This window comes from Barbus barbus (genome assembly GCF_936440315.1).
Source record: "Barbus barbus genome assembly, chromosome: 45".
Classification (NCBI taxonomy): Eukaryota; Metazoa; Chordata; class Actinopteri; order Cypriniformes; family Cyprinidae; genus Barbus; species Barbus barbus.
Genome location: NC_136723.1, coordinates 17,499,621 through 17,514,383, shown reverse-complemented (window position 1 = coordinate 17,514,383; position 14,763 = coordinate 17,499,621). Strand labels below are relative to the sequence as shown.

The following is a 14,763-nucleotide window of genomic DNA, read 5'->3' as shown; positions in this document are numbered from 1 at the left end:
ATATAAACTCGATGCGCACGCATACACATCCATAAAACACTCGCGCATACAAATAAACTTCCATGCAGACACACCTATAAACATTCGCACATACATATAAACTCGACGCGCGCGCATACACATCCATAAAACACTCGCGCATACAAATAAATTTCCATGCAGACACACCTATAAATACTCGCGCATACATATAAACTTTCATGCAGACACACCTATAAACATTCGCACATACATATAAACTCATGCGCGCGCATACACATCCATAAAACACTCGCGCATACATATAAACTTCCATGCAGACACACCTATAAATACTCGGGCATACATATAAACTTCCATGCAGACAAACCTATAAATAGCTACTCGCGCATACATATAAACTTCCATGCAGACACACCTATAAATAGCTACTCGCGCATACATATAAACTTCCATGCAGACACACCTATAAACATTCGCACATACATATAAACTCGATGCGCGCGCATACACATCCATAAAACACTCGCTCATACAAATAAACTTCCATGCAGACACACCTATAAATACTCGCGCATACATATAAACTTCCATGCAGACACACCTATAAATAGCTACTCGCGCATACATATAAACTTCCATGCAGACACACCTATAAATAGCTACTGGCACATACATATAAACTTCCATGCAGGCACACCTATAAATAGCTACTCGCGCATACATATAAACTTCCATGCAGACACACCTATAAATAGCTACTCGCGCATACATATAAACTTCCATGCAGACACACCTATAAACATTCGCACATACATATAAACTCGATGCGCTCGCATACACATCCATAAAACACTCGCGCATACATATAAACTTCCATGCAGACACACCTATAAATAGCTACTCGCACATTCGCACATACATATAAACTCGATGCGCGCGCATACACATCCATAAAACACTCGCGCATACAAATAAACTTCCATGCAGACACACCTATAAATACTCGCGCATACATATAAACTTCCATGCAGACACACCTATAACTAGCTACTCGCGCATACATATAAACTTCCATGCAGACACACCTATAAACATTCGCACATACATATAAACTCGATGCGCGCGCATACACATCCATAAAACACTCGCGCATACATATAAACTTCCATGCAGACATACCTATAAATAGCTACTCGCGGATACATATAAACTTCCATGCAGACACACCTATAAACATTCGCACATACATATAAACTCGATGCGCGCGCATACACATCCATAAAACACTCGCGCATACATATAAACTTCCATGCAGACACACCTATAAACATTCGCACATACATATAAACTTCCATGCAGACACACCTATAAATAGCTACTCGCGCATACATATAAACCTCCATGCAGACACACCTATAAACATTCGCACATACATATAAACTCGATGCGCGCATACACATCCATAAAACACTCGCTCATACAAATAAACTTCCATGCAGACACACCTATAAATACTCGCGCATACATATAAACTTCCATGCAGACACACCTATAAATAGCTACTCGCGCATACATATAAACTTCCATGCAGACACACCTATAAACATTCGCACATACATATAAACTCGACGCGCGCGCATACACATCCATAAAACACTCGCGCATACAAATAAACTTCCATGCAGACACACCTATAAATACTCGCGCATACATATAAACTTCCATGCAGACACACCTATAAACATTCGCACATACATATAAACTTCCATGCAGACACACCTATAAATAGCTACTCGCGCATACATATAAACTTCCATGCAGACACACCTATAAACATTCGCACATACATATAAACTCGATGCGCGCGCATACACATCCATAAAACACTCGCGCATACATATAAACTTCCATGCAGACACACCTATAAATAGCTACTCGCGCATACATATAAACTTCCATGCAGACACACCTATAAACATTCGCACATACATATAAACTCATGCGCGCGCATACACATCCATAAAACACTCGCGCATACATATAAACTTCCATGCAGACACACCTATAAATAGCTACTCGCGCATACATATAAACTTCCATGCAGACACACCTATAAATAGCTACTCGCGCATACATATAAACTTCCATGCAGACACACCTATGAATAGCTACTCGCGCATACATATAAACTTCCATGCAGACACACCTATAAACATTCGCACATACATATAAACTTCCATGCAGACACACCTATAAATACTCGCGCATACATATAAACTTCCATGCAGACACACCTATAAATAGCTACTCGCGCATACATATAAACTTCCATGCAGACACACCTATAAATAGCTACTCGTGCATACATATAAACTTCCATGCAGACACACCTATAAACATTCGCACATACATATAAACTCGATGGCCGCGCATACACATCCATAAAACACTCGCGCATACATATAAACTTCCATGCAGACACACCTATAAATAGCTACTCGCGCATACATATAAACTTCCATGCAGACACACCTATAAATAGCTACTCGCGCATACATATAAACTTCCATGCAGACACACCTATGAATAGCTACTCGCGCATACATATAAACTTCCATGCAGACACACCTATAAACATTCGCACATACATATAAACTTCCATGCAGACACACCTATAAATACTCGCGCATACATATAAACTTCCATGCAGACACACCTATAAATAGCTACTCGCGCATACATATAAACTTCCATGCAGACACACCTATAAATAGCTACTCGCGCATACATATAAACTTCCATGCAGACACAACTATAAATAGCTACTCGCGCATACATATAAACTTCCATGCAGACACACCTATAAACATTCGCACATACATATAAACTCGATGCGCGCGCATACACATCCATAAAACACTCGCGCATACAAATAAACTTCCATGCAGACACACCTATAAATACTCGCGCATACATATAAACTTCCATGCAGACACACCTATAAACATTCGCACATACATATAAACTCGATGCGCGCGCATACACATCCATAAAACACTGGCTCATACATATAAACTTCCATGCAGACACACCTATAAATAGCTACTCGCGCATACATATAAACTTCCATGCAGACACACCTATAAACATTCGCACATACATATAAACTCGATGCGCGCGCATACACATCCATAAAACACTCCCGCATACATATAAACTTCCATGCAAACACACCTATAAATAGCTACTCGCGCATACATATAAACTTCCATGCAGACACACCTATAAACATTCGCACATACATATAAACTCGATGCGCACGCATACACATCCATAAAACACTCGCGCTTACATATAAACTTCCATGCAGACACACCTATAAATAGCTACTCGCGCATACATATAAACTTCCATGCAGACACACCTATAAACATGCGCACATACATATAAACTCGATGCGCGCGCATACACATCCATAAAACACTCGCGCATACAAATAAACTTCCATGCAGACACACCTATAAATACTCGCGCATACATATAAACTTCCATGCAGACACACCTATAAACATTCGCACATACATATAAACTCGATGCGCGCGCATACACATCCATAAAACACTCGCGCATACATATAAACTTCCATGCAGACACACCTATAAATAGCTACTCGCACATTTGCACATACATATAAACTCGATGCGCGCATACACATCCATAAAACACTCGCGCATACATATAAACTTCCATGCAGACACACCTATAAATAACTCGCGCATACATATAAACTTCCATGCAGACACACCTATAAACATTCGCACATACATATAAACTCAGCGCGCGCATACACATCCATAAAACACTCCCGCATACATATAAACTTCCATGCAGACACACCTATAAAAAGCTACTCGCGCATACATATAAACTTCCATGCAGACACACCTATAAATAGCTACTCGGGCATACATATAAACTTCCATGCAGACACACCTATAAATAGCTACTCGCGCATACATATAAACTTCCATGCAGACACACCTATAAATATTCGTACATACATATAAACTCGATGCGCGCGCATACACATCCATAAAACACTCGCGCATACAAATAAACTTCCATGCAGACACACCTATAAATACTCGCGCATACATATAAACTTCCATGCAGACACACCTATAAACATTCGCACATACATATAAACTCGATGCGCGCGCATACACATCCATAAAACACTCGCGCATACAAATAAACTTCCATGCAGACACACCTATAAACATTCGCACATACATATAAACTCGATGCGCGCGCGCATACACATCCATAAAACACTCGCGCATACATATAAACTTCCATGCAGACACACCTATAAACATTCGCACATACATATAAACTCGATGCGCGCGCATACACATCCATAAAAAACTCGCGCATACATATAAACTTCCATGCAGACACACCTATAAATAGCTACTCACGCATACATATAAACTTCCATGCAGATACACCTATAAATAGCTACTCGCGCATACATATAAACTTCCATGCAGACACACCTATAAACATTCGCACATACATATAAACTCGATGCGCGCATACACATCCATAAAACACTCGCGCATACAAATAAACTTCCATGCAGACACACCTATAAATACTCGCGCATACATATAAACTTCCATGCAGACACACCTATAAACATTCGCACATACATATAAACTCGATGCGCGCGCATACACATCCATAAAACACTCGCGCATACAAATAAACTTCCATGCAGACACACCTATAACATTTGCACATACATATAAACTGGATGCGCGCGCATACACATCCATAAAACACTCGCGCATACATATAAACTTCCATGCAGACACACCTATAAATAGCTACTCGCGCATACATATAAACTTCCATGCAGACACACCTATAAACATTCGCACATATATATAAACTCGACGCGAGCGCATACACATCCATAAAACACTGGCGCATACAAATAAACTTCCATGCAGACACACCTATAAATACTCGCGCATACATATAAACTTTCATGCAGACACACCTATAAACATTCGCACATACATATAAACTCGATGCGCGCGCATACACATCCATAAAACACTGGCGCATACATATAAACTCCATGCAGACACACCTATAAATACTCGCGCATACATATAAACTTCCATGCAGACACACCTATAAATAGCTACTCGCGCATACATATAAACTTCCATGCAGACACACCTATAAACATTTGCACATACATATAAACTGGATGCGCGCGCATACACATCCATAAAACACTCGCGCATACATATAAACTTCCATGCAGACTAGGGTGACCACCCGTCCCGCATTTAGCGGGACAGTCCCGAAATTGGGAGCTTTGTACCGCTTCCTGCGGTGGGTCCCGTATTTCAATTATGTATTCTGTATGGTTTTTTTTTTTTCATCCCAGAAACTGAAATACCAAAATAAGAAATACATTAAAAACTGACTGGCATTTAAAACCCCATTTGCGCAGTAGTCATGTTCTAGCTAAGAAAATAACCAACCCACACAGTCGTAGACAGGGAGTTTTCCGTAGATGACGACTGCGTGGACGGCACAAAGGATGTGCGGACCTCATCAAGGGCTCGAGCACCACCGACGGAAATGGTGGAGCGCACACGGAAAAACACGATATTCTCCTTTCATTGAAAAAAAAAAAACGGTTGCAGCTTTCAGACACGACTTTCTTCTCATTTTAATAGTTCATTTGAGGCGGTTTCTATGGCGTTATTTTAATGAAAAGTGTCCAGAGCGCATTCTTGTAATGCGAGAATGCAACAAATGTCTCTGTTTGCAGGATTCTCTTCACTCTCACACAAAACAGATGCGCGCTCTCTCTCGATCAGACATTAGGGCTATGTGTGCAAGCTCAAAACTTATACTCTCTCCTGGATTTAATGTTGCCAGAAGCGCAACTTGGAGTGTGGGCAATGGGCATCCATCGGCAGAAACATAAATCGGCACACAAGACAACGGATGTAATGTAAATCAGTATTTAAATAACATAACAGTAGTAAATGTATCTGTCTCACACGTGTCCCGCATTGTCCCGCAAAATCACATCTACTGTCCCGCAACAGATCTATTGCCAGGTGGTCACCCTAGGTGTGACTCAAGAAGAACGGATTTTCCCCAAAGCTTTATTAATTTGATTCTCTGGAAGTGACTAATTCGCGCGCTTTCAGGTTTTTATTTTTTTACACTATGGAAACATTTATTCGGGGTGATTTGTTTTTGTTAGAGCGCTGTGAACTGTTTTATGGATTACTCTTCCCCGTAATCTTGTCGAACCTGCTTGGTAACCAAGTAGCAACAATTTCGTCGTGTATCATGGGGAAAAAATATCAACGCAAGCTGCCCATCTATCACGCTTTTTGTAAGGTTTAGTTGCTGTTTTGAAGGGTTGTGTATTTACTCTTGGCACTGCAATGGAGTCACCAGAATCGGCTGAAATCCGCGCCATTCGTGAGAACTATAAACAATCCCTGCAGTGTCTGCACTTCAGTATGACGAGGTGGGAAACAGGCATGGTGAGCGCAGCGTCGGACGCCACTGGGACTTAACGCGACAGACTCAGCTGCAGATGAACGAGGCTCTGAGCACCATTACTGATCGTCTCGGGGTGTTGGAGTCCACAGCGAGCTCGGGTCAGCGCCTTTATCCGACCCTTCCTGTCCTCCAGGACCCCCAGCCTGTCGTTACCACCAGAGCACCTGTCTCGGCTTCAGGGGGGGCCTCTGCTCATCCTGCCTCCCCTACGGCGGGCTTCACTGCACCCGCTGAACTTCCACCAACCGACAGAAGGGCATCTGTCACACTCTCATGGAGGCAACAAGCCATTTCAAGCTGCTCCAAACCAGACACCCCAGCGACAGGCCTTTGCCCCATTCAATCTCAGAGGCTGGCATGGAGATTTTGTTCTTGCCCAGTGGGGTTCAGATGTTCTTTGTTTCTGCTGAGGGTCATGTCAGCACCCCTTCTTATCCAGGGTACCTACAAATAATCATATACAACAGCCAGAACAGTAATGCCAGCTGTGCCCCAGCCTACTTGCAGGTAAATATTGTGTTCGGATAATATTTCTATACTTATTTGTTGTCTTATTTTCCCCAAAGTTTTGTTATTGCTAACTAAAACTATTTAAATCGTTTTTGGTAACTGAAATTATGCTGAGATAAAATATAAAAAGGCTATTAGATGAATAACTTTAAAAATGAGACATGTTGTCTTGGGTGAAGTAGGCCTACTAAAACTGACACTGAAATAGAAGTGAATATAGGAATAAAAAAAAATCAAGACTAGGGGTGCTCCCATCAGGATTTGAGACCGATCACATGATTGCTGATCACAGAAAGCAGTATCTGCCCATCCGATACCGATCTTTTTATAGCCTTTTTATCATGTAGAATTATTTATATATATTATTTATACTCCAATCAGTATTTGTAGACCTTTTATTCAGTGCCTGAATTTCATTTTTGAAAATGGGGGGTGGAATTCCCCTCTTAAGTGACTCTTGTGAGGGGGGGGTTAATTTGAGGGAATGCATTTATCTCACCTAAATGTGTGAACTTCCAGTGCATTTTTGTTTTTGCAGAAAAGCTTACACACGAGTCCACTACTGATCCATCTGTTTACCACAAACACAACATTTATCCATTATTTTGATTTCAAATCCAAACAGCGTTACTGAAAATGCTTTTTCATTGTGAATCTTCTTATTTTTCAGTAATACAATCTTTATAGACGCGTTTAAATGCAATAAATATTATAACACTCATGGAACGCACTGCCGGACCGCAACCGCGTGCAGAACGCTCTGATTCATTAACATGAGCATGGAAAATGTAATGTGAACCTGGCATTATGTGTGTGTGCTGCGAGTGTGCATAAGCGCACCGTCTCTAGGAGAGTGCGCGAGCGCTGAATGGTTAACACTGGCAAGAATTAACAAGAAAAGCAATTTATAACTTTAATAACAATTCTGTGTCAACTATGCAGCTTGCTTCTAATGCAGACACGATGTGATTTTTAAGCCATTTGCGCATTTTGAGAGGGAAAGCGAGCGCGGTGATTCACACAGGCTGTTTATGAAATGATGTCTCACAGAAAGTATCAAATGACTTCGTTCTTTAATGAATAAATATGAATTGTACCTCACCTTCAGCATTATAATTATTTCGGTGCTGCTGCATGTCATGCTTAACCTCTCACCTGTCGTCATCAGCTAGAGATCGTTTTTTTTTTTAGATCGGCCTTTTTAGAGCAGGCCGATCAAACATCCCAACGCGGTTAACGGCCGATAGTGATCGGTATCCGATCAATCGGAGCACCCCTAAAAATGACAACGCACATGCCGAAATTACTACAGTGTTTAAAAAAAAAAAAAAAAAAAAACTGAGCCAACTTAAAATTAAGGCAACCAGCTTCAGCAGACTTTTGAGTTTTATCAACTTGTTTTAAGTTTATACAACAAATTTGAGAATCGCCTACAAAAAATAAGTTGAGAGAATTCAAAAATCTGCTGAAGGTGGTTGCCTTAATTTTAAGTTGACACTTTTTGATAAATATTATAAAAAAAGCTAATTCAAATGATTCAAAAGCAACCTAGCATATAAATACTAAATTGTGTAAGATCCTAAGACTTAAGATATTAAGAACTTTTTAATCTATACTTAAGGATTTTTACTGTCAGACAAATATTAAGAATCATTTTAAGATGATTTGTGTGTGTTTTACCCTGCACACCAGAGAGGTCTTGTGATGTTCACATGAAACTGGGTGTTTCTCTTTATTTAAAAAAAAAAAAGAATTACGTCTGTGTAGGGTTAGGTTGTTGTTGAGCATCAGTTCATGGCTGACAGCAAAATAACTAAGATTACTGTCATGCTTCATGTTATACAATAACAGGAACATTCTTGTGCATTATAGCGCAAAGAGAGGTAGAAACTTTTTTTTTTTATTATTAAGAGAAGGCTTGAGATTTATTTGGCATGATGGGTAGTATTTGTGATGACTTTTAAACTATATGGAAGTTTTACTTTCAGCTTGTTGTTTTTATTACTCAAATCCGACATGGATTAGAAAAGTTTCACTTTCAGATGTCAAATATGGAGTGTCACGGCTCCACCTCTTTTGTCAAACCCTTTAGGTCCATTTAGGTTGTGCAGTGCTAGAAACAGGCTATTACGGATGATGCCAGGGTTCTTTGTGCAGAGTCGGTCTGCATGCTGTTTCAGCAAATAGAAATCTCATTGAATGGCTGAGCGTCGGCTCTGTGCAGTATTGGCAGATTTCCAGTTTGAGGGCTGTTAGTTGTCCAGTGCTTCCATTGCTCTGGGGCTTGATGTAGGACACGTGGAGTCCACGCGCTAACATAACTGCTGCATGCGTCCCACAGTGGTCTTTTGTCCCATTTTAGTCATCCAGAACAAATGGTGGCTTTCTGAATAATCACACAGTGCACAAATATGCAATATAATTGCAGTCTTATTTGACCCCAGTTGTCCTTTATATGCACAATAACATCCAAATACACTAATCTTTATTGTAGTTCAAAGCAGGGGTCATCAAACGTTTTGATGCTCAGTCAGAACACCAAAATATGTCTTATATTTTTCTTTAGCTAACACGTTTAGCTTTATTTTGAACTTTTATCACTTATGAACTATAGCCTAGAACTAATATATATATATATATATATATATATATATATATATATATATATATATATATATATATATATATATATATATATATATATACACATACACACTTTTCAAAGTTGTAAATAAAACTTTTGGATTATTGGAGTGCATTTTACAAGAAAATAGCCTTCCGGTTTTTATTTACTTCAAGAAGTGTGAAATTTATTAGCAATTTCTGAGTGAATTGTTTCTACACCAAATTGTTTTAGTGTGGTTTAAAGGTGGTAAATAAAGATCATGCACAGTAAAAATAATCTCTACTTTTTGATTGAAATGTTGTGCTTGCAGGTTTGTGATTGGATCTACCCACTATACCCAGACTTACCAGTTTTTCTTAGCAACAAAGGTGTGTTCACATTTCCCGATACCACCGCAGCAGTGCTGGGGTCCTACGTTGGGGTGGTGCTGTCCACAGAGCTGCCTGCATCAGACAGGCATCTGTTCCAGGAAAAGCTGTCAGCTCTTGCACAGCTCAGGGTCCAGGTACTCAATCTCACGTTTGATTTTGACAATGTATGATGAATTAAAAAAAGACAGAATTGTAATTTTGACTGAACTCTGAATCTATGCATTTGTTTTGTATAACTCATGTTTGCTACGTATTACTCATAACCGAGGGATTTTTTTTTTTTAAGGTAGATGAAGAACAAGGTGGCGCTACAGGAACAGACATTAATCCGAGTGAGCAGGTTCCTCCTTCAGAAACATCTGTAACCCAAACATCAGGATGGGTGGATAAAACTGTTCCTGTTTGGAGCGCAAAAATGTCTCAGAGTATTCTAGCAGGTCTGAACTTTAGGATCAGAGTAAAGTAACCTGAAGTTTTGATAGGAATCCCCTTTTTAGAACCTTTATTTAAGAGTGCACTGAACACCTTTTTGGTACACTTCTATAATTAGCCACTAGAGGCCACTCTAATACACTCTTAAGGGAAAACAAGTGCTTTCCACTGTGGCTGTGCAGGGACCTCCTGGCTGGGTCGGGGGCTTGTGCGAGGAGCTGAAGCTACTGGTAAAGCCATCCAGAAAGGGGCAACTAAGCTACGAGAAAACATCACTCCAGAGGAGACTCCAGCAGAGGTCAGCCCCAAGGTCACCAAAGGCCTAAACGCAGCCAAGCAGGCCACAGGGGGTGCTGTAAAAGTCAGCCAGTTTCTAGGTAAATCAATGGTGTAACTAGATTTATCATATACTGACACATTTAGAACTTTACTGTTCCGCAACATATAATACATTTAGTTTTATTCACCAGTGGATGGTGTTGCTGCTGTAGCTGATAGAGTTGGGAAAGAAATTGCTCCACACGTGAAAAAACATGGTAGCAAACTCATCCCAGAATCTCTCAAAAGTAAAGACGGCTCCTCCAATATGGATGGAGCCAAGCTAGTGGCAGGAAGCAGCATACAAGGTAAACAAATAAATCATTCAAATGTCCTAAAAGGCTTTTGCCATTTTTCCTTTGTCCTGCCACATTTTGTTTGTCAAACTTGTAGAGCCTTTATAACTTGACACAAATATTTTAGTTCATGCTTGGATGCAAATGTTGTTCTGTAGGTTTGTCTACTCTCTGGTCAAGTCTGGAAACAGCAGCAAAGACTATTGGCAAAAGTATAACCTCGGAGACTATGATTACGGTGAAGCACAAGTAGGTGTTTATTTATTGCTTTTTTTCGAGATTCACTGATTCAAGGTTTCTCTTCTGCTTTGCTTCTATTCTTTTCCCACCTGATACTTTTTTTTTTTTTTTTTTTGCCATATACCTATCTAAACTTCAGTGCTTTGGGAAATGAATTAATTTACTTTTTCCTGTTGCTTTTTCAGATTTAGGGGTCTAGGAAGCCTCTTGGACCCCCCCTAGCAGCATATAAATGGTGGCGGGTAAAAACACACTGCGTTTTCTCTCACTAATGTTCCTACCCAAAGTGCCTTATTTTCTTGAGTTACTGACCATTCAGAAGGTGCTTATTCTTATTAACAGTCTTATTAACAGAATTAAAACTGAGGTGAATGCAACATTTTGTCAGTGCACTGTTCTGTTCATAATAAGTGTAATAAAAAGTAGTCGTCTTGCTTTGTCCTAAACATGATTTCATATACATCTGTCAAATCATCAGCGTTACAGTGAGTGTTGTGAATCAAGGTAAAGGTTACCGTACAATAGGACCCAACGTGATTGCGTAATCAATGTTGTGGTTGTAAGTTGCCGTGGATACAGCCCAACAATCACAAAGACACCGATGAAAGTGAAACCTGTTCATTACTCAGACTGAGGATGGAAGAAACTGATGTCAGAAGTTATGAGTTATCCCAACTGCAAGCAGAAGTCGAGCCGGAGATAGAGGTCAAGTAAGTCCAAACATATTTTAAAAACACTACAATGCAATGGCTTGAAGGCTGTCACCATGAATAGGGTGAAGTCAGCTAAAATGGGCCAAATAAGGTTGTAGCATATCTCGTTAAATATTTACAGAAAATCACAATAACTGATCTTGCATTGTTGCTTCAACACTTGTTGACATAACAGTAATTTTTGCAGAGTGTCTATTTATGCTGAGTGCAAATAGCCCGCCTTGTTGGCAGAGGCTATTTACACTAACTCCGCCCACCAACGTGTGATTGGGATAGTTAACACTGAAAAAAAAGACCGTAATGAAATATCAGTTTCAGTGGCATGGATGGTAAGGTGTCTGCTTTTTAATGCGATCGACCCGAGTTGGAACCCGCCTTTTGCTGAACTTCTTTTCTCCCTTTTCAAATCTCATTGCATCAGAAAGGCATTTATTTTCAATAAGAATGAAGGAAATAATCAAAAAGTTGAAAATTAAAGTATTGGGTAGGGTTAGGGTAGGTGTAGGGAGGGCTATTGTCCCAATAAGGTGACATCCATTTAATAATTTGAATTAAAATGATAATTTACACCATGCGTTATTGCGTACTGTTTTATAATGTACTACAATACTGAAGTGCAGATAATTGCCACTATGTGCAAATGAGTAGTATAAATAGCGTAGTTTAAATAGAATATATATATATATATATATATATTCTATCACAAAAAATACAGCTTTTTTCACCTAGTGTAAATAGAATCCATTGCTATTTACACAGAGAAAATAGCCGCTGTCTAATTTTTATTGGTCGGAGTTTTTTTTTTAAGGCGGGTAGGGCAGAGTCAGATGAAGCTTGTCAGAGAAATTGAAAGGTAATTGAGCCTGACATGGTAAATTTCATTAATCACTAATAAGGATACTAAAGCAATTTTAAGTAAGCTTACCAACAAAGCAAAGGTTTATTAACAATGTTTAGACATGCTCTTTCAAATAAAAAAAAGTTTAATTTATAAAAAACTTCTTTTTTTTTTTTTTTTTTTTTTTTGTGTGAAAAAGGTCATTTTAGTAGAAATGGCTGGTTAAGCTAAAATGGGCCACAATTTTCCGCTAAAATGGGATACACACACACACACACACACTTTTAGACAGAAATTGAGGGTGAAAATAGGTTTATAGGCCTAGATATGTATCCATACAAAATCTTGACCGTCTTTAAAAAAAAACTGCATTGCAGACAGTATGGCAGGAGGACAAGCAAAGAAAGGAAAATGTCAGTAAAATGGGCTGCATACACACACTTTTACACCGAAATTGAGGGTGAAAATAGGTTTATAGGCCTACTGTAGATATGTATCCATACAAAATATTTTTTAAAAAATGCAAGCAGACATATACATGCGCACAAAAGACACCAATGCACACCTATACAGCATGATCAGTTCATTTATAATTGCATTGTTTAATGAAATCAATTTATGGTGTTGCTATGGCACACTTAAGACAATAGTGTCAATTTACTGCGAAAAAATAAAATGATTAAAGCTGAAATTACCTGTGTAATCTTATTATACTGGCCCATTTTACCTGAATGTTGTGCTGTGGCTCAAGAAGGTACCTGCTGATACTCTAATGCCCGGTTTCACAGACAGGGCTTAGACTAAGTCTGCCTTGCGGTCCGGTTTGCACGATATGAACGATATTGTGGACGTTATGTCTCCACGATCTGCTTTTGAAGAAACATTGTTGTATCTTGCTACAGCTCACATTCTATCAGCTGCAGTTCTGGTGCCGCCGTATCAATATACTGTACAGTGCCACATACATTCACATCAGTAAGAAGATATTTTGAAGAATGCTGGTAACCAAACAGTTGCTGGTCCACATTGACTTTGACAGTAGGGGAAAAAAATACTAAGTTACTGTGGACCAGCAACTGTTTGGTTTTCCACCTTCAAAATAGCGTTTATGTTTAGCAGAAGGAGGAAATTCGGGTTTAAAACAACTTATGAGTGAGTTAATGAAGGTATAAAAATAAAACACTATTTTAATTCTTGGGTGCATTATTCCTTTAATGTTAATAAAACACCAAACACAAAGAGAAAAATCACTCAAAAAAACTTTAATACAGTTTCTTTAATAGCAATCAATTTATATAGTGTTTTATTTTTGTATTTGTTCATTCAGTTTCTTGACTGATCTAATCCAAGATGGTGCCGCTGATGGCAGCTATTGTGCATTGCTCTCCAGTGTTTGTACTGTTTTTGTTTGTATTTTTGTTTTTCAAATACGATCAGTTTTACCAGGGATGACCTGCTGAACATTCGGCAGAACACACCACAAAATCTTTTACCGGATTTTGATGTGAGGGGTCCAGAGTGATTTTACCAGCCCTTTTGCTCACTCCGGATAAGTACAGTTCTTGGAGAGTGGGGAGGGTTGTACCAATGACTCACTCAGCAGTCCGGACTACCCTCCGTAGTACACAGTGTAACTGCAGAAGAGTCCATCTTTAAATAGGAAAATTATCAAAACTCTTTGGTCATTTTAGAGCGAGATGCTAATGGTCTAATCCGATTCAATTATCTATGCTAAGCTAAAAGTGCTACCACCAGACCCGGAGATCGGCTGAATGGATTCAAAAATGGTAAAACTCAACTGTTTAACTCTTGGGGAGTTGTAAAATGA

General features: G+C 39.3%; 1 pseudogene across 1 annotated transcript; it reads left to right on the top strand.

Annotated features, from left to right (window-relative positions):
* The first annotated feature begins 6,372 nt into the window (after positions 1–6,372).
* Positions 6,373–11,827, top strand: LOC306863786 (spartin-like; annotated as a pseudogene). Its single transcript has 8 exons — positions 6,373–6,418; positions 6,534–7,098; positions 10,038–10,232; positions 10,385–10,535; positions 10,713–10,907; positions 11,001–11,156; positions 11,303–11,393; positions 11,570–11,827. The product of its transcript is annotated as a spartin-like (transcript).
* The last annotated feature ends 2,936 nt before the right edge of the window (positions 11,828–14,763 follow it).